General features: G+C 33.6%; 2 long non-coding RNA genes across 2 annotated transcripts; one reads left to right on the top strand and one right to left on the bottom strand.

The window, feature by feature from the left end:
- Positions 1 to 3,957: 3,957 nt before the first annotated feature.
- Positions 3,958 to 5,579, top strand: LOC136834461 (uncharacterized). Its single transcript, XR_010851818.1, has 2 exons — positions 3,958 to 4,106; positions 5,091 to 5,579. It is a non-coding gene; the product is annotated as an uncharacterized lncRNA (long non-coding RNA).
- Positions 5,580 to 23,276: 17,697 nt separating this feature from the next.
- On the bottom strand, positions 23,277 to 27,571 carry LOC136834459 (uncharacterized). The gene is made up of 2 exons (XR_010851817.1): positions 27,464 to 27,571; positions 23,277 to 24,739 (listed from the first exon to the last, which is right to left on the bottom strand). It is a non-coding gene; the product is annotated as an uncharacterized lncRNA (long non-coding RNA).
- Positions 27,572 to 27,836: the final 265 nt, after the last annotated feature.

Here is a 27,836-nt window from a genome sequence, read left to right as displayed (position 1 = left end):
ATGAACTACTTTAAATCAAGGTATATAGAAAAACATATAATTCTTAATTTAAATCCTGGAGTTTGATCGAAGTGATACAATTTAGTTGAGGGTTTAATATATCAAAGTATTAATATATCAGTTTTTAAGAAAATTCAAAAGGAAGAAATTTCTTATCATTTGAAGACCTACCCATATTGTCAGAAGGATGAATACATAAAGAATAATTTAAGATTCAAAGAATCTTGCTACAGGAGTTGAATATTGGTCCATACTTATGCCAAAAGGGAAATCCACATTTGTAAAGTTGGCACATTGCTGTTAATAATTTAGTAAGAATTGATTGTCATGTTGAAGTTCTCTTCCAGGCGTGGATTTAGTTGAACTGGAAATGTTTTGCAAAATAAAGGCCTGTGTGCCCAACACTAAAGGGGGCTGGTATGATGTGATTTCTTTTGAAATGATCAGAATTTAGCCACACTAGCTAAAAGGAATTCTTATTAAATTATATAATAGCATATGGCTGGCGCATGTCTTCCCAACTAAATGGAGACATGCAATAGTCATACCCATCAGTAAACCAGGAAAAAGACCTAGCAACCCCACTAATTATAGGCCAGTATCTCTAACAGAGTTGCTTGTGCAAACTGTCGGAGAAAATGGTTAGTTTGAGATGTGAAGTGTCATAACAAAGCACTCAATTTTATCCACCTACCCAATCCCGGGATCAATAGCTGGTAGATCTACCTGAACCCGTTAACTCAAATAGAAGATCATATTAAAAAAGGATTTGAAAAGAAAAAGCTGACAGTGGCTATTTTCTTTGATATAGAAAAAGCATATGATACCACATGGAGATACAATATTATGCAGAAACTCCCACAGGTCAATATTCGAGTCACCTTCAATATTTATCAATAATTTTCTAACAAATCGTAGATTTCAAGTACGCATAGAAAATACATATTCAATTGCTACGTACAAGGAGGAACATCCCCCAAGGCAGTGTTTGAGATGCATCTTGTTGCCCTGGCAATAGATGACATTACTATGAACGCCTGCCTGAAATTCAACCTAAATAGTTTGTATGTGGATGATTTTGTAATTTATTATTCAAGTTATTCTTTGAGACATGCTCAAAGAATACTTAATATAACAACAAAAATATAACCACTTGGACCAATTCCGTGAGCTTCAAGTTGTCATTAAATAAAACAAATGGCATTGTCTTCTACAAAGACAAGAATTGGTTGTGCAAACCATTAAGTTATATCTCTATAATGAAGAGATAAACATGTGTGCAATAGTGTTAAATATTTGGGTATAATTTTTGACCAACATTTAAATTGGAAAGATCATGTCAAATATATCAAAGTGGATCTAAAGCCCTTACTTTATTAAAGAAAATCTCACACCAAATGGGGTGCAGGACAGAACACAATGTTAATGTTATACAATGCAACAGTACTATCAATTATAAATTATAGCTGTCCAATTTATTCCAACTGCCTCAGAAACAACACAAATCTCTAGATGCTTTACATCCCACCCAGATCACCGTATATGTACAGGAGCCTTTCGCTCATCTCCAACTGTGTCTATCCTAGCAGAGGCAGGCCAGCTGCCTCTAAAATATTACAGAGATCCTAATTACTTTAAGAAGAGCTTATCGCTAAGAGGCATCCTGCATCAAATAAATTTCTCCAATCAAAATACAAATAATAACCCAAATCAAAACACTCATTTACTAAAAAACTAATCATCTATTGAATTTATAACATGATACCCAAATTTACCCAAGAAATAAATCCGGTCACACCATGGACACTAAAGAGGCAAAACTATGCACATATTTATCATACCTTTCAAAGAAATATATGTCCAACACAGAAATGTACCATCAACATGCCATGGAACACATAAGACGGAAGGGTAATCCCTTCATAATCTACACAGATGGATCCAAAAATGAAGGTGGAGTGGGCTCATCAGCCTATTCAAGTGACAAAACTATCCAAATAGGCCTTCCTCTAATATCATCAGTATTTACAGCAGAATTAGCAGCCATACAATTGGCTCTCAAGATTATAACAAAAGGAATTCTTCCAGCACTCATATTGAGCGACTCAAGAAGTGCAGGTGAAGCAATAGGATCATTTAAATCAAATAATCACCTTGTCCAAAATATACAACGGAAATACATCAGTTGGTACAAACAGCCTTCAAATTCCAAATTTGTTTGGATCCCAGCCCATGTAGGCATTGAGGGTAATGAAAGCAGATAAAGCTGCAAAATTGAAAGCTAACAATCCCCTTTACTATGAAAGCCCCCATATCAGACGGCTTTAGCATCAGTTAAACCCTTAATTTATAGGGATTGGCAAAATGATTCAGACAAATATACCCCCACAAAACAAACTAAAACAAATTAAGAACAAGTTAAAATGGCATTCTTCTGCAAAAGCAAAAAGAATCAATGAGGTTATTTTAACAAGACTCAAATAGGACACTCCAGACTCGCACATGGTCATCTGATCTGTCAACTCCGCACACACAAACCCAATAACTTGAAAGATGTAACATCCCAGTCACAATCAAACATCTTGATTGACTGTCCCAGATGCTCATGAAAAGAAAGACTTATTTACAAATAAATCAATAAAAAGGATATTCTGTAGAAGGTAATAGCACTTCAATTAATAATATCATTCTCTTCCTAAACAAAATTAAATTGATAAGTAAAATATAATCTCCTGCCCCCCCTTTTTTTCTCTATTTTTTTTTCTCGATTTTTCTAATTCCCCCTTTTTTTATTATTTATTTATTTAGTTAACTACTTAATTTTTCTTATGTACTCTTTCCCCCTTTCTTTTCCCAGCCCGAGAAGAACCCTAAAAGAGTTCAGAGGTCTGGTTAAACAAATCATTTATAACTAACTAACTGTCCTCACTCCAGGATTTTACTATTTGTAAAATTAGTTTCAAGAAATGCTGTTGAAGTTAACTATAAATTCAATAGATTTCTTAAGAGGTTTTAAGGTACAGGTGTAGGGCCGCAAAGTACTGGTGGTAGGACCTGACCAGAATTTATTTCGAGAGTGTTCAATTTAAGCAGTTGGAGATCACGCTCATTAATTTATAGCCTTGAGTTTGTTAAAAAAGAGTTCCAGCAAATTTTGTAGTATACAATAGCTCAGAAATTCAGCAAAATTTCACCATTACAACCATTTGAATCTGTCTTAAATTATTGGCTGTACAGCAAAAAATACTGTGGTTCTTGACTTTCATTAAGTAGTCACTTCTGATCTCTTGAAATATATCTGATATACCCCTCTTGAAGTTCAGTAACAAGCTTTGAAAGTTTGTTCTAAATGAAGTCTTTATGAAGTTAATATATTTTGATTTTAGCCAGTTTGCCATAGTAGCCATTCATTACATTAGAAAAATTATGGCAAGGAGAACTTTTTGTTGTTCACATTATAAATAGAGTAATAAATGATTCTTTATCCTTAAATCCTGAAGTTCTTTCTGATTTATGTTCATCCGGATTTTGGGACATTTTTTAAACTCTTAGTAAGGTTATAGACAGTCCCAGGTACTTCATTTTTATGATATTCATCTTCTCTGAAAGTTGGTTCTATATGATGGTACCCTTTCCTGTTCTCAGCAAGTCTTGGTGGAATAATAATAATAATTTATTTGCATTATAAAGCTTGTTAGTTTGTAATAAAATTTACATTGAAGACCAAACTTTTTAATTTAAATGTAAAACAGTTGCTGTTGTCGAGATTGAAAGGAATTATAGAAATATATATTTCCATAAAGTCCTACAGACCCCATCTGTGCCCCTTTTCGTAACAGAAGCCTCTCTATAGAATAATTTAGGCTAGGTCATGGCTAATTGTATCCTTACTTTGTTACCATGTAACCAAAAGACCTTTATTTTCCACGATTTAATTAACTTCTCTCTCATCATTTCAGGGTATCCACAGTATGCAACTTCTGGAATGGAATGGTTCTGCAAATGAAGCAGTTTGACAAACATAGATAATGCATCCGTGAAGAAATGTTCAATTTGGGCAGGATAGAAATTGCCATTCAGTTGGAGCCAAAACTATAGATTGAGAGGTATGTTTTCACAGAAACTTTGATGCAGTTTAAAGTTTTGGACCTTGGCCTGGGACAGAATGAAGATAGTGAGATAACAGTGAAATTTGAATGTCATATTTTCTATTATCTTCTGTAACTTCTTTTAAATAAGCACTACATTCTTTTGAAGCTTGAATTTAAAGTCAGTGGGCCCTGTTGGCTTGTTCCATATAAACAGCAATCTATCTTCTGAATTGTATATCAATGCCAAAAGTCTTAGAATATTATTAAGCTATTTTGATTTTGATAAAATAACTTTATTTACAGTTATTAAGTAAACTAGGGAAGTCTCTCTTTTTGGTATTCAAAACTTAGAGAAAAGATCTTGGTACAGCATTATGAAATTTTGAAGTTCTATAAAACAAAAGCAGTTTAATTTTCTAGTGCTTTCCTGTAATTATGGGTCAGTTCTAATGTATTGTGTAAAATGGTTTGGTTTCAATATACCTTAAATTTGCTAAGATTGGTATGGCTATTTTTTCTGAGAGAAGTTGAGCATACTAGAGAAGTACTTTGAACATTGAAGACAAATAGAGATTGGTAGGACAGTGTTGGTGGTAGGAAATTTTACCAGATTGTGGAAATGTTGAAATGCTTGTATAAATGTTACAGCCATGCCCAAGTAGCAGTATAATAGTAATAATGATAACTAAGCTACAGAACTATTTATTGTATTTTGCTTATTGAAACTTGACCACATTTTTTTGTAAAGTGATTTTTGCATTGTAAACTAATTTAAATTTTAAAACATTTACTGTAGCTGTTTCCAAACAGATTTTTATCCAGATATCCTTAATGAAAGATTACAGACAGTCACTGTTCAGCCTGTGACCCTGTTTTAACAGGGGCTTAGGCATGGGACGCTTGGGGCCTGGTTGTAACAATCTTAGATCTCAACATACCCCTTAAGTTTAATATCTCGCTGTCACCTTATGTCATTGAATGTCTTGCTCATATCTTCAGGAAGCCTCTACAACCTGTGAGCATGAACCAGCCAAGTCGGACACCATTCTCACACTTGCAATTTACAAGAAACTGTCAAGAAAGTAGTCAGGCTACAAGTTACCTTCCTTTTATAGACCACATTTTTTCTTTCTATGTGCTAGAATATTGTTTTTAGGGTCATTCAGAAATATTGACATTCGTTAATGGTAGGAGATGAAGTAAAAATAATGGTCCCATTAACAGAAATGTTGGAGAGATGTACTTGGGCACATGTGGATTATAATCTTCATTCCTTTCACCTACAGCTTGGACAAGTTCATGCACAGCCATGTTTCAAACTAGTTTATTTACCTATAATTCTCATCAGCTCAATATCAGGTATACAGTCGACCCCTGGTATTCAAGGGGGTTGCATACCACCACCCCCCACGAATAGCTAGAGTCTGCAAATACATAAAACCCCTCTAAAAGTGCTTATAACTCCCTATTTTGATAGTTCAAAAAACCCTCTAAAAATGCTTATACCTGAATATTTTAATAGTTTTACCACAAAGAGTGCATTTAGTCATGGAAATATGAATAAGCAAATTTTCCTCAAGTAATGTGCAAGTAGGAGAAGCCACAAATCTGGAGCTGCGATTAGGCAGGGGTCCACTCTATTTATGTTGGTAGTCTGGTATGTTCAGGGATAATTTTTGCTCGAATGCAGTAACAAGTATGTCGTTCAATTCTTGTAGGATTTATAGTAGGTTAATATTAGTTTAGTCATTTTCCCAGCTACATTTCTGTGATTGCATTTTGCTATGCTACCATTTTAGACATACTCATTTGTATATCTTGAATTGAATGTTAGTTTAGATTAAAAACTATGCAGAATTGCTTTTAGCTGTTAGATATCTAGAAAGTATTGAAGCCTAGGCTGAAATATAGTCTTAACGAACCTTGTCACTTATCAGAAAACCAGACCCCTTAAGTATCTGTCAGGTTAAGGTGCTACTGAAAGGTATGACATCATTTAAGTAAGTTTTATAGCTTGATAAACTAGCCTCTTTCAAAGTATGGACTTGGAATTCAGTTTTAAACTGAGATATGCCACCTATTGGGCTCGTGAAACACTAACACACAGGCTACTGTGTCAGAATGATTCTTCAATGCTTTCTTTCCACAGATATTTAGGGGGGTCCCATTTGCAGTATCTGCAAAATAAGTTGTAAGGCAAGGGAGTAGCTACCATTTTTCTCAGTTTTGTACTTTTGCAGATACTGCAGTCTTTTGTTTTAGGGCAGTATCTCCTTTTAGCCTTGAAGCATAGTTTGTTTCAGCCATCGAATTAGTATGTCATTGAATTTAGAATTGGTTTCTTAAAAGCTTCTAGGTCTTGCATCTTTGTAATATTATTTTCAGCTTTGACAAAATTCCCTGTGAATCTGAAACTTGAGAAATGTCAGCAGATATTTGTGCACTGAAGCCTTGTATAGTTTTTTTTTTTATAGAAAATATGCATCTAGGTGGTATAGGAGACAAAAATGAGAAGAAAAGATTTTTTGTGTGAATTGTGGGTTGTAAACTTTTGCTTGGTCATAGTGAAAAGTTAAAAGAAACTGGTAAAGTCATAGGAAGCTTATGTAAAACTTGATATTTTGACATTTTTACTCAATAAAGCACTTTTGTGGTTTCTAAAACCTCACTCTGTTGGTTAAAGGGTAGTTTGCGTGTGTTTTGGCTGAGCGCCCAAGTGATAAATTCAGTATTAAGTAACAAATACAATCGTCTGAGATTTATATTAAGTGATTAAATGTTAATGTGGTGTTTAGAAGTGTTGTTTAATATCTGTGCATTTGTCAGTTGTGAACAAATAATATTTGAGGGAGAAGGAGAAGCCGATGTCTTGTAACCAATGATGTCACATTTGTTTTTGTAACTTTTTGTGCAGTAACACTTTTGTGACAGGCTGGACTTGAAATTGTCTTGACGTCACATGGCATGTTTGGCCCTGTTTTTTGTACAATAACACTTGAACATCTGACTGACCGTTCCTGTAACTGTTTTGACATTACATGGTATAGTATTTGTTCCAGTTTTTTGTACAATAACACTTGAACTTCTGACAGACTACTACCTAAAACTTTTTGACATGACGTGGTACTATATATTTGTACCAGCTTTTTTGTACAATAACGTTTTAACTTCTGACAGATTATACTTGGAACTGTTTTGACATTACGTGACATAGTATTTGTCCAATTTTTTTGTACAATAACTTGAACTTCTGACAGACTGGACTTGAAACTGTTTTAACATCACCTGGTATATTTTTCTCAGCTTTTCGTACACTAACACTAATTTACGGGCTTGACAGAGTAACTGTTTGACATGACATACTATTTATGTCCCAGTTTTTTGTATAATACACTGGAATCTCTTGGCAGATTGGACCTGAAACTGTTTGACTTTTTTTTCTTTTTCACTTGAGCCTCAGACAGGCCTGAATCTGTTTTCACATTACCTGGTCCTTGAACTTCTGACTGACATCACCTGAAACTGTTTTCACATTATATGGTATATTTGTCCCAGTTTTTGTACAATAACACTTAAATCCTTTCTGTCCACAAATGACTCTTGCTTCTTGTGGGTTTTTCTCGTATTGTATTAAAATATCAGTCTCTATGCTGTTTTATAATAAATACATATTGACCAAGGTACTAAGTCATTGAATGACAGTTTTCCATCTTTTTCTTATATCTTTGGTCATAAGGTGCTTATGTATATATATGTAAGGTAGTATAAACCTTATTTTTTCCTTGGCGTTTCTACGTGATGACTTATCAAGTTCGTCATTGCATACTTTCCCCTTGTTTGACCCTTAGGGCACCAAAAAAATGGTTACTGTACTGTTTAGTGGATCTTATTTGCATTTTGCCTGACACAGACCTTAGACAATAGAGCTTAAGGGTCTTTGCAGCAGGCCCCTGCTGACTGACTGTACCTGGAACTGTTTTGACATTACATGGTATCGTATTTGTTCCAGTTTTTTGTACAGTAACACTTGAATTTCTGACAGACTGGACCTGAAACACTTTTAACATCACCTGGTATGTTTTTCTCAGTTTTTCGTACAGTAACACTAACTTACAGGCTGGACCGAGAACTGTTTGACATGACATACTATTTATGTCCCAGTTTTTTGTACAATACACTGGAGCCTCTAACAGACTGGACCTGAAACTGTTTTGACATGACGCGGTACCATGTATTTGTCCCAGTTTTTTTATTTTTTGTATGATAGCACATGAACTTTTGACAGACTGGGCCTGAAACTATTTTAACATCACCTGCCAGGTTTGTCTTAGTTTTTTTGTATGATAACTCTTGAACTTCTGACTGACAGGACCTGAAACTGCTTTGACATTACGTGGTATATTTGTGTCAGTTTTTGTACAATAACACTTAAATCCTTTCTATCCACAAATGACTCTTGCTTCTTGTGGGTTTTACTGATGGTGTTGTATTGAAATGTCAGTCTCTTTGCTGTTTTAGGATAGATACATACTGACCAAGGTACTAAGGCGTTGAATGACAGTTTTCCATCTTTTTTTAATATCTTTGGTCATAAGGTGCATATGTATATATGTAAGGTAGTATAAACCTTATTTTCTCCTCGACCTTTCTACACAAAGACTTGCCAAGCTGTCACAGTTGAAACTTGGTCAAAAAGTTGCCGTGAAGATACAAGTCTTCTCAGACCACCAGTTTTGGTTTGTTGACAATTTGTTCCCTCTTTCATAAGGTTCTGTATTTGTCAGCATATACTTTCCTCTTGTTTGACTTTTAGGCCATCATAAAAGGGGGGAACTGTACTGTTTAGTGGATCTCATTTGCAGTTTGCCCTGCACAGACCGTAGACAACAGAACTTAAGGGTCTTTGCAGCAGGCCCCTGGGCCCTAGGGTTTGTTCCTTTCAGGTTTTTGCTCTTTGGCCAGTCCATTTTGTCTTCCTAACCAGATGTCTTAGATTTTTCTACTCTGCTTTGCCCCAAATTTTTAGCTCATTGAGGAACCGGACTTGATTTTATCTTTTCGTTTCATTGAAGAGTAAAACTATCTTTTTTTATGCCATTGAAGAGTAAGCTGCACTCTTTTTGTACTTCATTGAAGAGTAAGACTCATCTTTTTTACTTAGTTGAAGAGTAAGACTTATCTTTCTTACTTCATTGAAGAGCAAGACTCATCTTTTTTACTGCATTCTTTTACTTCAAACAAAACTTTTGAATTTCTCTTTCACTGAAGAAGTAAAATCTTCAAATATAGTCTTCGATAAAGAACAAACCAGAAGAAATTTCGCTTCATTGATTAATAAAACTCTTGGGGTAACCTGAGTGCCCAGAAATGTAAGCTTTTTGGGCAGAAATGGGCAAGAGGTTTGTTATATTCTTTTATAAGACCCACAAACCTATAAAACTTCAAACTGAACTTGTAGCAGAAAGTTGAAAGTTGCTGAAAAAAATGTACGTATTCAAACCCTCTGGAATTGATGTTAGGGCTAATGTTTTTTCTATTAAAAATTGATGAAATTAAGCTCCACTTGATAAGCTTCTTGTTTGTAGAAGAATCTGTGAAAAGCAAAACATGCACAAATACCATATTTAGTTTGTGAATATAGAGAAGAAATTGCTTGTAACTTTTAAATTATTTTTATGGAGAAAATATCTCTACAGTACTTGCTGAAAAGTATATTGATGTACATAAAATTGCCTGAAACACACACTCAAGTTTTAAAGTTTGTGGCAAATTCAGTCTAAAAGAAATTCCTGGAGTCAGGCAGAAATGTACAAAGAAAAGGCTTTAAAAAAAAAAATTCCTAAACCAACTCTGTCCAGTAGGTCATTACTGTTGGATTTTCCAGAATGGTGAAAGTATTGCACTTGAAATATCCATTTTCCTCATCAAAACGTAACTTCATTACAGTTTGTCAAGTCATATAAATTTAACTGTCCATTTTTTCGTCAGTTTTGCTCATTTTTGTTGACAGGTTTTAAGTTCTAGTTCTTTCGACTGCACAGAATCCAAGAGGTCATTTGTTGCTATAATTCAATTGTTTAATTTTTAGGAATTCAGATTCAAAGTGGCTTCAATATTTGTGAGTAAAGTGTCCAGTTTGTTACTGTAGTAGAACCATTTAAGAAAACCATGGAAAAGTGCGTTATTAGTAAAAGTAGACATTTGGGGAGCAAATATCCCCATAGAGAACTTAATCTACATCAAACCTTGTTAAGAAGCTGGCAGAGATAGTGTTGGTTTAAACTCTCTTCAAATTTGCACCATTTTGTAGTTCAAAAGAGCAATTTCTTCTCAAATCTTTAACAGTTTCAGTGAAGCCTAAGGCTGTGAGGAACTTGCATAGAAGAGACTACAAAGGTTCTTGTTTTTTACCAGAAATTTAGGCTAAAATGGTGTTTAGTAATTTTGCTGGAAATTTTTTTCGAGGAGCAATTTTGCCGAGATATTTTTAAGATTGTTTCACTTTCTGAGTTTATTCAGTATCAAAAAAAGAAGTAATTTAGATTAGTAGTTTTCTTTGTTGCATTAAAATTTTTGAATTTTTGTTGCCAAGTAATTTTGCAGTTTTTTATTAAAATTGTCAAATTTTTCAGTTGCAGAGTAATTTTGCAACTTTTTTTTTGTATTAAAATTGTCAAAATTTTCAGCTTCAAAGCAATTTGCAGTTTATACAATTAAACATATGATTTTAATATTTGAGGTAGCATAGGTATTTGACTCGATTGTAAGTGCCCATGTTAAAAAACACAAGTCTTATGTTCTTGAAAATTAGGTGTTTTCTCAATCAAGTACTTATGTAACCAAGACATAATTTGTAATGTAAAAAACCAAAGTGTCAAGAGTATAGTATAATACGCAGTTTCAAGACTTTCTCTCTTGCTTTTTGTGGATAGTTAGTTCTAACAGAGAAGAGAAAGGTGTCATGAACTGGGTGTACAGTAATCCTCAAATCTGATTTCAGTGTATCTAAATTGCAGTTTGAAAATGAGCTTACAGCATCATATTTTGTAATATGTAAAGGACATTTTCTGTATGAATGTCTTTCAGCTTGCAACTTATGTAGACTATTTTCTATGCTGTAATTATACATGTATGCTGTAATGCCTTTCTACATATGCCGTAATCATGCAGGTTGATGAATTTTCACTTTAAAAAATTTTATGAAATGAAAATGTACATTTCAGGAGAAAAACCAATAAAAAACACAACTTCAAACATTCTTTTATTTCCCATACAGGTAAAAACATACATGGAAAAATATTATAAAAAATTTTATTATAATTTTTTTTACCAATACATTAGTGTCCCCCCCAAGATAAGGGCTGGCCTCATAAAACACATTATGCTGTAAAATGAGCCCTTTCATTCAGCCTGTAAACCAAAGGACCTGCTATACAAGTCCCAAAACGTCCCGAGAGAATTTTAAATGGGTTAAAATGTTCGTTTTCCCTTAAGTGGAAAGTTTGATTTGAGTACTTAACAACTGTTTAGTCACTGGAAGCTTTCTGTCACCTGGAAACTTTCCAGTTGGTTCAACTTTGACTGAAATAGGTCTATTGAAATGTTGTACATAAAGCTGTGGAGATTTATTACTTGAGACAGTGTTACTTACATTTTGTTTCCTTACTTGTAAAGCCATTATTACTTGAGCTGAAATTCGTAAAGGTGTTCAAACCAGAAATAATCTTGGACACTGAAGGACTCAAGAAAATTTGCGTCACACTTGTAACTTGACCAGAGGTCACTTGTCTTTCCAAGTTCTACGTAACTAACTTGGAGCAAGTCTGCCTTGTAAGAGACTGCTTCAAGTAACAAATGGAATGAAGGCTTTGAACTCATTTCAGTGACCTAAGACCATTTCTTGGCTGTTTAGTTTCGTAATGCCTTTGAAGAACACAGTCAAAATGCTTCCTACTTAACATTATGACGTCTAAAAATAGGTCTTTATGAAAAGCATGTTTAGAACAAGACTGAAATAGGGAGTCCTTTAGTAAAAAATACCATAAACAAAGGTTTCCTCTTTCTACGATGTTTTACAGAATGTCAAAGGTCAATCTGGTCTTGTTATATAACTTTAACTTCTATATAATGTCATGCACAGGCCCAGACCTTAAGTCCACTTCATGAAGACAGAATATTTAGAAAGCTTTAGAGAATTAGCCATAGGTCTTTCACACTTCTGTGAGTGACGATTTGGATAAACAGAATAACATTCAAGCTACAGCGATGCAAAATTCACCAAAGAACGTAGAGGCATATTCCAAATACAGCCTTCAGTATCAGCAAACATTTCCCTGTGTTTATAGTTAAATCTTTTGATATAAGGAAGCATTTCAGTGCTTTTAAAGTATATATATCTCTTTAATTTGACTGAATGAACCACTTTTAATGTGCTCAGACGTGAATGAGGAGGTAATACTGCTGTTAATTCTTGTGATTTATGCAGTAAGAAACCTTTGACCTGCTTAATATCATTATCCGCAGGAACATTTGAAAGCCACTTATTACAATACTAAGACTATACCTAGGTAAATGATACTCTTTGTGAATATCTTCACCTATTTAATACAAGTTTTAAGATCAACATGGGCCTATTTACGTTATCTTAGCTGTTAAATATCTTTAGTGTAGTTACAACTAATTACAACCGACATTGAAGCAGAAGCTTGTTGAATGTGGTCATTTATTTAAGGAAATTTACAAATGACACAGAGAAAAAAGTTTCTATTAAAAAGTACTTTGAATATGAATGAAATATCATTAATAATCAGACCTTTTCAGTTTATTTAAACGTCCCAAGTCAGCTTACTGTAGGCGGAGTCCTTATTTTCAAGCACATTTTACTATACCAGGTTACCAAAAAGCTCTCTAGAAAGCAGTTAAGACCAAACACACGTCCAAGGTTTAAAAATTCACGCCGATGCTTCTAACGTCGAGCAAAATACTTTGGAAAAGGGATGACATCAATGCCAGGTACTACTCCTGACACCTAAAGCTTCACCCCAGCCAACAGGTGCCCGATCGGACTGTTGTCATTCCCCTGCATTGACGAATTAGTACAGGAAGTAGGTCTATCAAGGTATAGGTTTCCGAAGGATATACGAATGAGTATTAAAGTTCACCTTAGATACCAAGTACCATTCAAATACGTCCTCTCCTTGTGGGACGCCAGCCCGACCTTTGCATTGAACTAAAACGTCTGTGCATTGTAAAAGTTGTTTCCCTGCGTGTTTCTGTGAATCAAAAAGGCTTAAAATATTAAAATTTCATCTTTTTTAATCGTTTTCTTTGTGCGATGGCCATTCTGATTACTCTGGTTATACTTAATAATTTTAAACCTTCAAAGACATATTTTTGACATAACTTCTCTGACACCTGTATATTCCAAGAAAGATACGACTCACATTATTTAAAACCACATTCACCAACTAAATATAGTTCTATTAATGCAAGTAAATCCTTGCTACACATTTTTGCAGTACACAGGCCTAAAATCTTCATCTTCTCCCCCACAGATAGAACCATTTTCTCACACAGAACATGAATGAGCTCCACAGAATTTAAATTAACAAACCAATCAAAGGAACAAGTTTTGAAGGACAGAAATAGGAGAATTACACCATCCCAGAACTATAGGACGATATTTTAGTCACTGCATGACAGATCCAAGACTGAAGTTGACATGTGATTGTACAAAACTTTTCTCCGACTATAATTCTTCTCCTTTCATTACTGGCTCTTCAGTACTAGCCAGGATAAGCCAGATTACTCTTCCAATTTCTTGTGCAATTCCTTGTATAATTCCACATTTAAATGTATAAAAATAAGACATTTCTGTCATATACATCACTGTCTAATTATGCACATGAATCTTTCTTATTCCTAACTCATGAAAGTTTGGTTGGAATTCACGTTGAACTAACTTTCACTAACGAAATGGGCATCAAAGAGTTACAGATTATAGGCTTGTTTTGGTAACCTCACTAAAAACACATTTTCCCTATTCCATCAAGAATTTGGACACCAAAAGGATTGGAAAAAGTCAGAAAATATATGCTGTTCAAGACACAAAAAGAGTCAGTACTAAGTTAGCACCTAGTACTAACCAAAGTTCAGTCTTTCATAAACCAAAATTTACTACTGAAAATGAGTTCATTCACGAACCAACCACAAAATGACAGGATAAAGACATTTATCCACCAAATGGTGCATCAAACACCAATGAAACTTACACAAACAACTGAAATTACAGAGGAACTGTTACGTACATAAAAATTTTATGACAGCCTATTCAAGCACGATCTTCCTCTGGAGAACTTTGAAACTCTTTAATAAATGCTTCCCTTATTGTGAAAGAAAGGAAACAGAACACATGAGAGAGAGAGAGAGAATCAAACTGGAGGAAAATTATTAAATGGGCCAATAATTATGACTGAATGACTTGTGAACAAGAGTAACACCTTATCAACTTGCATTGCAAGCAAGTTCACTCTTATTTACAAAGAGACTGACAAAACAACCTCTTTAAACAGGGAAAACTTACATCATCCCTTAAAACCAAACAGGAAACAGAATTTCCTCGTAAGAGGCTATACCAATAGACCTAGCTTATCAGCTGACACCTGAATCACAACTTGCACTCAGCATCTAGACCTATGAAGTCTAATTTTACAGCTGATGATAGACAACATCCATAAACACAGCAGAAATGGCTTGAACCACGACTGACCTCACTGAATACGTGGGATGCTATCAGAATCAGTAAGGATAAAAGAGAGATTTACTGAAATTCCCAGAAATTGGGAAAAATTAACACAAAGTGGGGCATGCCTCACTAGATTTGGGAGGAATGGTGCCCATAAAAAATAAAGTGGAAGCTTATTTTAATAGATTTTGACCACTTGCAAACTGGATTTAACAAGCACGAAACTCCCAGACTGTTTACAAGACAGCATAATTTCGACGGATTTACAAAGGAGTCAGAAGATGATGAACTTATTTCAGGCAGACTTTGGCCACTTTTAAACTGGATTTAACAATGAAGGGACTTCCAGATTGTTTACACAAGACAGAATGAAATCCATAATGAAGTATCTAATAAATCACTTGAGAACAATCCCTCATGCCAGGAAGGTAAATCTAGACAGGATTTTCGACCATAAAGACAAAATAAAGGTACCTAAACAATGTGAATCCCTCTCATGCCAAGAAGGTAAATCTAGACAGGATTTTCAAACCATAAATACAAAATAAGGTACCTAGAAAGCAATGTTGGGCTCCCCTCATGCCAAGAAGGCAAATCTAGACAGGATTTAGTACCGTAAATGCATGATAAATCCTTTAGACGAGAGAGAAAGACATTTGAAACAGAATTACAGACTACAGCAAGGATAAATACCTCAGATTAGTTGGTCAATTCAGGGGCAAATATATGTAAATGATACTGAATAAATCCCTCAAAATGGAGGGGAGAGAATTCAGAATAGTTCAAGATATATAAAGTATAAAATTCATAAACCCATAATTAAAATAAATTTTAAAACAGACTAAAGACGACTTCAAAGAGGATCAAATCTCGTGTGAATTCAGGAATGGAGGACACACTCAATCCTTGAAAATGGTGAATGGAAATAGGATTCCATCACAGAGGCAAGATATCCTTGCATCCTTTGTAGGAGGTGAAAGTGCCCTCTGCGAAGACAGTGTTGTGAATTGTGAAAAGTTGTGAAATTGTTATTCCTTGAGAGAGAAACAAGATACATTGGTCTACAAGCTTTGGATTGTACGAGGCACCACAGAAAAATTGCTCTTCAAGAACTTCTAAGGGAAAAAATGGATGTCAGTAGATAAGTTGAGTAAATATTCTACCCAATACAGCATAATTATAACGCTAGAGTTTCTGTACTGACAGCAACGAAATGGACAGCAGAGTGCTGAACAAGAACATAGGAAAAAAAATGGCAGTCAGGAGATAATTTGAATAAATATTTTCCTCAGTATATAATCTTTAAAAAAGGTTTCCTGACCTCAGTTCCTATTCTGAAGACTAACGAAGACCAACAATACAAGACAAAAAGACTTATCATGAGAGTTCAGTCGAGTTATACCATATAACACTTTGTCGAACTGGTAAAGTAAGCTGATAATGACATGATTACTGATTAAGCATCTCATTAACTCTGTATGTTCAATATGTCCCCGATTTCCAAACAATAATGATACAATTATTGACTTCTCTCAGTATTCCTGTATGGTATCAAAATGACCCATTTTAAGCAAAATAATGACTATGAAGAGTTTTTAATCCTTTAGCATTGGATTAGAACCAATACTTCCTAGGAATATTAATAATGGATGAAAATCTGACCATTCATTCCGCTTCTTAGTGAGAGAAATGTCTCAAGTTCTGATAGACTCTTGGAAAATGTCTTAAAAGTTTGGATGGGTTTCCGAAAATGTCTTGAGTTCTGATAATTTTTGAAACTGTCTTGATCCTGATAGTTCTTGAAAAATGTCCTGGGAAAATGTCTCAAGTTCTGATAGGTTCCTGAAAAATGTTTCTAGTTATGATAGGGTCTTAGAAAATGTCTTAAGATCTGATAAGTTCTTGGAAAAAGCCTCAAGTTCTCATGAAAAATGTTGTAAGTTTTGATGTTCTTGGAAAACATCTCAAGTTCTGATGAAAAATGTCTTAATTTCTGATAAGTTCTTGGGAAACGTCTCAAGTTCTGATGAAAAATGTCATAAGTTCAGATAACTTCTTGGAAAACATCTCGAGCACTGATGAAAAATGTCTTAAGTTCTGATAAGTCCTTGGAAAATGTCTCAAGTTCTGATAAGTTCTTGAAAAAATGTCAAATGTTCTGATATGGTCTTGGAAAATCTCTCAAATTCTGCCAGGTTCTAAAAAGTTACAGCTGAATGAATGCCTAACGCAACCTGTCACCTCAAAAATATTCAACCACTGTATATGTTAAGTGCCTAACACTAATACCTTTTGTAAAATGGATGGAATATGAGATACTTATCCTCTTTAAAATTCTTTGATGAAGACTTGTGGTCAGCTCAATAAATCCTAACAGATTTCCGTGATTGTAATAACCACAATTATCCATTCTTTATGTTAGTTTTTTCTCTCTGAGATAAGACATAGACTGAATCCTTTTAATCATCTCCTGCCTTGCAATTTTACAGATTTGGATTCCCATCTTCTTCCATGACTTTCTATCTCTAAGTCTACTACCTTTTTCAAAGACTTTTCTGGCTCTGGTCCTAGTCATAGCAGTCTAAAGCACTCTCTAACTTTACATTGTTGCACCAGAAATCTCTTTTATGAATAAATCCTTCAAGTAAAATATAAGTCTGGTAATATGACTCATAGGTTTACTTTGAATTACTCTCTAATTATAATAATTAAAACATGAACATCTGTGGTACTAATTATAGTTTGGTAGTCCAACCTGGATGACAATGAAGACTTAAAATTTATTGTTATCGTATGAATCCCAATTCAGCGTCGTATGTCAGAGAAAAAATAAAGATCTTCTCATTTCCTGATTCACAAAATCTGTAGCTCTAAGGACCTCAAGATAATGTCGGATATAAGTGTCATGAAATTCTTCTCACTACCAACTTCACGTGATTTAAAACCAGCTGAAATTCGTAGGGAATGTCTAAAATCAGCTGGAATTCATGTTAAAAACCCCAAACTACAAAGAGAGCTTCACTTAACACAAACACTGTCACTCACTAGGACTACGTCAATAATATGAGGAAATGGAATACTAAGGACAAATTAATAAGACTTAGGAATCGGAGACCACAACACTTGGATAGAATCAGAACTTCCCAAAGACCGACATTCCAGTGAACATTTTTTGCAGAGAACAACTCAGGTTTTGAAAAGTCCACCTGTGCACATCACTGACTTACAAATTTCAACTCCATCTTCAGAAACATCAATACACACCAGTGAAAACGATATATATGTAAAGTTTTTTGTGACGTTTACATAGATTCATGACAATAATATCTGTATATAAATATTTCCTCCTATTCAGACAGTCGTTTAACTAGTTTTGTTACAGGAACCACACGAATCTATCTCCAGATAATGGCCATTTGCTCCAAACCTTTTGACACAGTTGTAGGAAGTGACAATATATGCACAGACAATTTTAATAAAATGAAAAGGTTGCTGCACCACTTCTTGGTGAAATGATGCAACCAGCTGCTTATTCCTCTTCTTCCGGACAGTTGCACAACAAGAAACAAGACGTGCAAAAACTTGGACATGTATGAAATTTGATACTGATCCCCTTCTAGAAAGTTTTGGTAGCCTGAGTATAGAAGTGTTCCAAAACTTCCTTTCCTTAATGGAAAATGGTACAATTATAAACTGAAAAAGCCCTTAAAATTAATGATATTAACATTCACACTCTTTTGCTTTTCAATGTTCCTACAGATGCAATGGTGTAAATATTTTAAATGTTAATTACTCCAGTCTCGTCACAATTCAATACAGTACTATGAAATTCAAGTCTAATTGAGCACACATTAAAATTTTTCAACTTCAGATCAAATGAATAACGATATGATACAAAAAATACAGAAATATTTCCTTGTAATCAATTCATTCAGTTATAAATACAGGTATGATTACCAGACAAGGTATATTTGGAATAAATTCATACTAGAGTGAGTTATGCATCTTAACAGCAGAATGTACCAAGTTTATCCAAATTCTTTTATTCTCAAAGCTGTGTGGAAGATCTCTGGCCGATTATTTAACTTATCTGAATATTCCATCTTCATAAGTGGAGCTTACCATCTTGTTTACGCATTCACTATAGAAATCAGATTCCATAGCAAACACTAATTAAACCTCTGTAAAACATCTGATATAAAAAGGAAGCCTTTTACTTTACACGGTAGAGTTACTTAAGTTCTTTACTCATGTTTTTAAACAATACTTTTCATGTACAGGACTCCTACATGACTGTCAGAATGCAAGTACGGAACCAAATTAGCGACAAGAGTTCTTCAAAGAGACTGAGAAATATCATTTGCTAAAATAGTCTTAGATTACTGAAAGAGTCTTAAAAAATATTGAATCCATTTGTTCCCTCACCAGTCATCAAAAGGCAGCTTTGCTCAAAATTAGCTAAGAAACACTTAAAAATTTTAACAACTTGCCAAGTTACAACTGTGACTCAAGTTTTACATCCGTTCTCCTGTGTCCAAAATTATCTTTGGTTCCTTGACAAAACACCTTTGAGAATTACAGACCAATCTAAGTAACAACACACTTTACAAGCAGGACACAAAAATGTAAAAAACACAGTCTTAAGCTGCAGCCATCTCTACAGTCTTATGAAACTGCTTTTACAGACCTATTCCAGTCAATATCAACCAACTAGTAGACTGTACCACGTGACAAAATGCTTCCAGCAACCAAAAAAAGAGCTTTAATGTGTAGTGCTGACTCCAGAAAGCTGACACTAAACCACAATTATCACTCTGGGCTTTTGGCTCCTATAGGCCTAAGGCCTCTGGTAACAGGGCAATGGTTAAGGGCTGAGTATTACCAGCACTAGTCTTGCAAGACCAGCCTTTGAATTGTTGGCACGACCTTTATTTTAAGAAACATTTCCAGTTCAATAAACTACATCTGGAAGAACTTCAACATTACAATCATTAATAAATTATTAACAGCAATGTCAGCTTTACAATGTGAATTTCCTTTTGGCAAAAGCATGGGACCACATTCAACCCTGTCGCAAGATTCTTTGAATTATCTTAAATTATTTTTTATGTATTCATCCTTCTGACAATATGGCGTGGGTCTTCAAATGATAACACATCTCCTTTGCTTTCGAATTTTCTTAAAAACTGATATAATGCTTTGGTATGTTAAGCCCTCAACTAAGTTGTATCACTTTGATCAAACTCAGGATTTAAATTAAAATTAAATGTTTTCTATATACCTTGATTTTAAAGTAGTTCAATTACCTTTGCTGGACCTATTGAACCTATGAAATTTGTCTACCTGAGATATTTAAAAAAAAAATTAGTCTGAGATTGGAATGTAAATAATACTCTTCAGACCAACCTTCATAATGTTTACCTAAGCATAAATACGGTTTTATTTTGTATATTTTATACTAAATTCATTTGACACAGTAAAAAATATTTAAAATACCTAAAAAATAACTTCATAATCCCTACCTAATTTATTAATACAGTTTGTATTGTATTTTGCATGTTCTAACCATAAATTTCTATAAAAAATCAAGTAAAAATACATAAAATTTCAAAATCAGTATAGAAATATATAAAATATTTTAAGAATATACCTTCATAATCCTTAGCTCATTTATCAATGTTTGTACTGTATTTTGTATATTGCATACTAAATTTCTATAAAAAAATCAAGTAAAAATATATATCTAAAAATATCTACCAATTACACACCTTAACTCACTGTATTACTGTATCAATGCAAAGTCCTATGCTAAGCCCTCCTCGATAATCTGTAACTACAAAAGAATTCTTGCTCAAGAATTAAATATGGAAGCCCACATTTATGTCAAAAGAATTTCTGGTGACAGAGCAAAGCTAACTTAAGACTTATAAAAAGTTCTCTTTAACAATAACCAAATTACATACAGGAAACCTTTTTCAAATGTACAACAATCGTATTTATAAATCACTTTAGAGATGTACCATAATGCAGTAATGGCCAAATTCATTTACAGTAAAGACTTTCAAACTATTTATCATTTCAGAAAATAAGTTGCTGATAAACCTAAGTTTTCTCAACATGAAATATTGCTCTACTATGCAAGAAATAAAACAGAACTTAAAGAGTTGCAGGCCAGAAGTTTTGCAAACTAAATTCATATGCTGGAAATATTGCAATAATGTCTACAAACTTTCAACTGGTATCATAAGTTATGGGCAAGTCCAAATTACATTTAACTGTAAGAAACAGACCATTAAGTTTAAAAGCAAAGCTATCTACTTGGTTAGCTTGACCTAAAATTTTATGAAGGCCTACGTAGTATACTTTTTGAACTACAACAGAAAACTTTTCTTGATTCATATTAAAAGAAACACCTTAAATTTCCTGAACCAGCCAACCCATACCCACCTACACATAAACACATCCATTACAAGTACTTTTTCTTAATTAACTCAAAGATTTGGCCATTGTTGCAATATGCTATTATACTAAACTCCTCTATGGCACTGACAGGCAGAACACATATTGCTAATATTTGTGTTAACTATTTTTATTTCAAAAAAGGAGTTTGAAAAGGCTCTCAGAGCGAGCTGTTTAAACCACAAAATCTACCTACAAACATGAAATGCTAACAACTACCCAAATAGCCTTATTGAAAACTGATTAATGATGATACAAAATACATTTTACTTGGCTATCCAACTTCTCCAACTCCTCTGTTACTCAAATTTAATATAATTCTAGAATCAATTAATCAGAAGCACTTTCAAAAGTCTACACATTTTTAGTCAACAGTCTGGTTAAAATATTCCTATAATAATAATAATGACATTCAAAACATAAAACACTGAAATTTGAAAGTGACATTCTTCTACAGATGTGTCTTGTTAGCTTAGAAGATCCTCCCTTCATGATTTCAAGAATTTCATCAAAAGCCTTCAAAAATAAATTTAAAAATTGGTACCACTGCTGCACTTAACAAAGAATAATCCTTTAAACAATCAGAATGTGTTCTGCCTGTTCAAATTTAATTTACAAAATAAATATAACATAAAAACGACAGTAAGTTTACAGAATGCCAGTGAGCTTTACAGGGCAAATAATCTATTGTCTTGAACAAATCTTAAGAGCAAGTAATGCAAGAGTCTCTGTATTCAATAGACCTAATGTCAATCTTACCCCTTTATCTAATTTCTAAAATTGCAACATTAAATTGGCTAACATTGTAACACTAAATTGGCTAGCACTGTAACAGTAAATTGACTAACATTGTAATATTAAATTGGAAAATGAATGAGAGATTGCATTATAGAAAATGCTATGAGCCAAAGCAAGTCTGAAATTCACTGCACAAGGAGTGACACCAACACATTTTGAATATGTTTACAATGAACTGCTATCAGGAAAGATGCTATAATGAATATATTAAATATGAAATATATCAGAGCTTTCTCACGGAAATGGAATCTAAATTGTGGTTACAAAATTCGAAACCTGATTCATACTGAAAAGTCAACCAACCAAACTTTAAATTTGAAAAACACGCAGGAATGGTAGTCTATCAATGAATGAGATCTGTTTGGGTGTTTTTCAAAATCAGACTGTGAAACAAAAGACAAACTCATAATAGCTAAATAACTATAGTTTTACAATGCCTTAATATCACATATCATAAGACATGCTTAAATGCCATCTGTTTTTTGACTGTTTTTGCTCATTTTTGTGTGATTGTTCAAGCGATAGGCCTAAAACTCCTTCAGACTCTTTGTAATACATGTGATGTTGCTATTTTCCTTCTCCTTAATTACTACACTCTCTAAGATATATGTTGAAACACTAGAATATGACTCAAGATTCAAGATATTTCAACACAAAAGATTAACAATAATTATGCATGTTTCTTTCAAGGCTAACTTGTGACTCACATAAACCAGAGAACCTCTTTTTGAAAGTTAAAACAAAGAATCTGCTACAATAATAATAATAATAATAATAATAATAATAATAATAATAATAATAATAATAATAATAATAATAATAATAATAATAATAATAATAATAATAATAATAATAATAATAATGATAACTGATGACTAGCTTATCCAGCCAAGGTCTAACTTATGCAAGAGTAACTGACTGATTTACGTCAAACTTTAATAGAATCACGACTACATTTTGCTAATGGTATATTAAGCATAATAATCTATGTTACATGAATATTCAGCCAACATTTCACAAACCCTGGCCTGTGTTAATGCAACACCAAAATCTTGGGGTGAACTGAAAGCGACTCATTTCTGAAAATTCTGGCTGCAAGGCCAAGCACTGAGGGGCCACTTGCTGCCACTCAGCACTTAAGACATTGAAAAGAGTTGGAGTTAGAGTGGCTGGACAGCAAAACAGAAGAAAGGAAATGGGAATGGATGTAAAGCCTACAGAAATGCCTACAGTGCACCACCTGAGTGAACCTAAGTAAGAGGGATAATTCTGTTAGTTTTGCAGTTATCTATCCGATTTATAAAAACGTATGTTTTACAGTCTATAGGAAATACCTATAGTTCTAGGCACAAATCAGGCAAAAATTATTATAATTTTTTGTATTCCATTATACGAATAAGCTCACTGGCATCTGTATGCAACTTAAAATTATTAAAATCGTTTAACAAATGATTTAACCTTTAAGTGTCAAAACTATAAAACAGTTTAAAATTATCACAGTTACTTAACAAATAATTTCATTACAAAGCATAGCACTTACGAAATTCTTTTCAAAACTTAAAATCATCATAGTGCAACAATTATAAAATTCTTTAAAAAAATTGCATCAACTTTACAAAAACTGCAAATACAATACACTGTTTCTTCCATTCAAATATTCCACAGTGTTTCATACATGTATACAGCATGTTCAGCACAATCTTCATTGTATAAGCATTATACAATTACTTTGAGAGACAATCTCTACTTCTGATCAATTACTTGATAATACTAATTTCCAATTTCTGATAATTATTGTTCTATCTAAAGAATGCGTACACTTTCATTCACAGTCTCCTGTTCATGATTCTTATATAAAAAGTTCCCTAAAAACAGGGTTATGAACTTATAACATATAACCTACAACCTATAAACTGATGTTCTTACAGGGTCCCCAAGAAGGGGAAAAATGGTCTGTAAACAAAGAAGCATTTTTGAAGATTGTCTGAAAATGACTTTACAAAATGAAGCATTCATTGTTCCTGTTTTAGAAATTATTATACAAAAAATAAATATCTCAACTTGACACCATTCTGTGTAGTAGTTATAAGCTATATAATTACCATAATATTTTATATGCTGCCATTTTAAAAGTGATACTTTTTTACCAATCTCTTCAATTGAACTTTAAGTGTAAAGTACAGGTTATTTAGGTTAAGGACTATGTGGAATTACTGTTAGTTATAAGATCTCTAGATAATCTTCAAGTGCAGCTGTAATGTAGTGTCTTTGTTACTTAACACTGTTATTTCATCAGAAGTCTAGACAATATTAAGTGCAGGCTACAGCTATAACGTTGGAGGTTTCAAGACTTGGATACTGAGAAGGGCGGGGAAAATGAATGAATGAATAAGTGAACGAACCTATCAGTCAATACTGAGTCCTATCAAAGACCAGGCAACACACTCATACAGTCAAACATTCATTGTATAACATAAAAAAAAACAATTTTATGTTTCCAGGTACTGTACCTGTTAATCCAAAACTATCACCTAGGTACACAGGTACCTCTGAAAAATCGTCTTGAAAACTGTTCCTTGGTCTAGAATTTAAATAGTGATTCTTCAGCACTTTGGTTAAACAATAAACTTTGTACATACGCCAAAATCTGCAAGTCTAAATGAAAAAAATCAAAATTTTAGTAATGGCATTGCAAAACAAACAATCACTAATAATTCAGACAGGGAAAAGCTCTGAAACATTATCTTACCATTTTCTTAAATTCTAAGCAACAAGTTGTTCAAATTCAAACAGGCATAAGTAAATTAATGTATTGTAATATCACATTTTCAGTAAATCTTCATTTACCCTCCATGAACTTTTAGAAATAATTCAGACAAGCACAAATTCTGTATCATTTAATAATCACTTTGAAATTCTACACAACAAGTTGTTCAACTTTAAACATACGTATGCAATATATTGTATATTTTACATCTTCATTAACATTTTGAATCCCCCTTTTCCTGTATAACTACATAATTCTTAAGTTTTTGCTTATATTAACCTACATAAAATTCTCCTACCTAGCCACCTAATTTTAAAAACATTACCTTGTTCCAAATTCCAGACCATGTTTAGAATTCCACAGGTGAGCCCTGAGAGAGAGAGAGAGAGAGAGAGAGAGAGAGAGAGTCTGATGTCTACTTGCACATTGCTACAAGTCTTGTATAACCTACACTACAAGACTGCAGATCACATTCTCAGGCTGTCTGATGAATGCCATTGCTCTTAGTAAGTTTAGAAGACACTGTAATGCTGACTGTGATTCACTGGCATCTTCTCATCTTTGGAAGTTTGGTTTGATTCCTAATGAGCACCATAATATTCTTTGGAAGCTTCAACTGCAAGTCGATGGCCCCTGTGGTGGGCCTGTTCCACAGGAAAAGGGTTCATCTTCCCAATAATAATAATAATAATAATAATAATAATAATAATAATAATAATAATAATAATAATAATAATATAATAATAATAATAAATAATAATAATAATAATAATAATAATAATAATAAATAATAATAATAATAAATAATAATAAATAATAATAATAATAATAATAATAATAATAATAATAATAACAAATTAATAATAATAAATAATTTTGTGATGTATAAATTTTAAGATAATAATAATAATAATTAATAATAATAATAATAATAATAATAATAATAAGAGCAAAATCAAATAAAATACAAATAAACCAGGCCTCTGTAACTGCTAAAACCTACCAAGTCAAGTTAATAATTATGTATTTAAATTAAAAATGAAAACATGAATGAGAGATATCTGCTCAGAAACTACAGGAAAATTGATAATAATAATAATCATAATAATAATAAAACTTACATTAGGTCTGTCAAAACAAAGAGCAAATCAAATAAAATACAAAGAAACTAGGCCTATGTAACTGCTAAAACCTACCAAGTCAAGTTAATAAAGACAGACTAAAATTGGAAACACGAACCACAGAGAAATCTGCTCGGAAACCATCTTCTGGTTCTACAGGAGGAGGTTCCATTACTCAAAACTAAAGAGATGGGACTGGAATGGCCGGGGGGACCGGGACAAACCACAGAGGAGGCTGCAAAACAAGTGCCAAAAATACCTTAATTAAATCTAATTAATTATATATAAATGTACATATTTACAATTGAGTACAGGTTTTAGGTGGCAAAAAGACACTGCATGATCATTAACAACCACATTTATCCAAATAAATGAATCATTAAATAATTTACATTAGTCAAGAGGCAGAACAATAAACATTTATAAAAGAAAATGAATGCTTAACAGCAGCTGTCAAAAAATCAATGAACACAAAATCAAAATATAAATGCAAACAGCAAATCATTTCCAGAGCCATACACTTGCTCTACACCATTAAATAATAACATACTGAAATAAACAATCATTACAATAACCACAACATGTTCAATTAAACCAATAAGAAGCTCAAAAACAGACAGTAAGACATAATTATCACCAAAGCAGCACAGAACAAAAACAGACGAATTCCAAAGGACAGTCGAGGCAGTCTTTCACCACCAACCAGGACAGAGATAACCAGACGTAATCGGCTGAACCACCAAAAACACCAATCAGCTGTCAAAACAGGAAAGCCTCATCCTCAACACAGATGAATTCGCAGACTCGTCGAGACAGTCTTTTACTGTCGTGATATCCTCTCGCTTCTCCTGCAGAAGTCAAAACACACTGACGCAGAGGTCCTCATCCTCCCGCCGAAGTAAACAAGTCTGTCACACCTGTTACCCAACAAAGTGACTTCCCGCTGCTCTATCAAAACACACTGATGCTGCTGCTGCCTTCTTGGCTGAGTGTCGCCGAGGAACCAATCTGTCTGCCACCCAAAACCCAACTACTGCTGTCACTCACACCGTGACAGATGTAAGCTGGCCATCCTGACGAAAACACTGGAGGGCAGGAGAAATGGGGAAACTACCTTAACAAGATCGTTCCAGCAAAGAAACGACCTAACCTGACATCTTACACAACAAAATAAAAATTTTTTTTCTTAACACCACATCATGACACTCCTCTAGAAACGCCACCAATCCCGCCAACCAAAACAGAACCAAAATTGGCCAAAGGTCGCCATTGTAATGAACCACTTTTGGCTCTACAATAAATCATAGACTAACCATGCTTCAAAAATCAATACACAGCATTACACGGCACATACAAAATGATTACGAGACGAAATAAGTAAGATTTCTGGGAACAGGCCGAAACGGAACAATAAGGGAACACCATGGCTTTTGTTTTCAACAAGATCAAGTCACAAACACAACTGAACACAATATATACTTACAGTGAGATATTCACATCTGAATTGACTGTAAACTGCTTGGCAGGTTTTTGGTCCAACATCTTGAGGGGTACACAAAGTTTGGGTGGTCTTTGAAGTCAACTTTAGACCTGCAAATGTAAGTGAATGTGTGAGTCACTGTGAATATAAGCTCTTCTATGAACAAAAATGCATTGCCACAAAAATTACAAGTATTATAGTATTAAAAAGTTCATTAAATAGGCTGGAAGATGGCAAACAGCACTTTACAGCTTAGAGTGATTATGAAAACAACTAAAAGCAGAATGGCTACAGTATATGAAACAAAATTTCACCAGAAGTTCTACTTGAAAAAGGACTTACCCAAATGAAATGACAAATTTTTTTATCAATTTAT

This window comes from Macrobrachium rosenbergii, chromosome 53 (assembly GCF_040412425.1).
Source record: "Macrobrachium rosenbergii isolate ZJJX-2024 chromosome 53, ASM4041242v1, whole genome shotgun sequence".
NCBI lineage: Eukaryota > Metazoa > Arthropoda > Malacostraca > Decapoda > Palaemonidae > Macrobrachium > Macrobrachium rosenbergii.
This window is presented reverse-complemented; position numbering and strand designations above follow the sequence as displayed.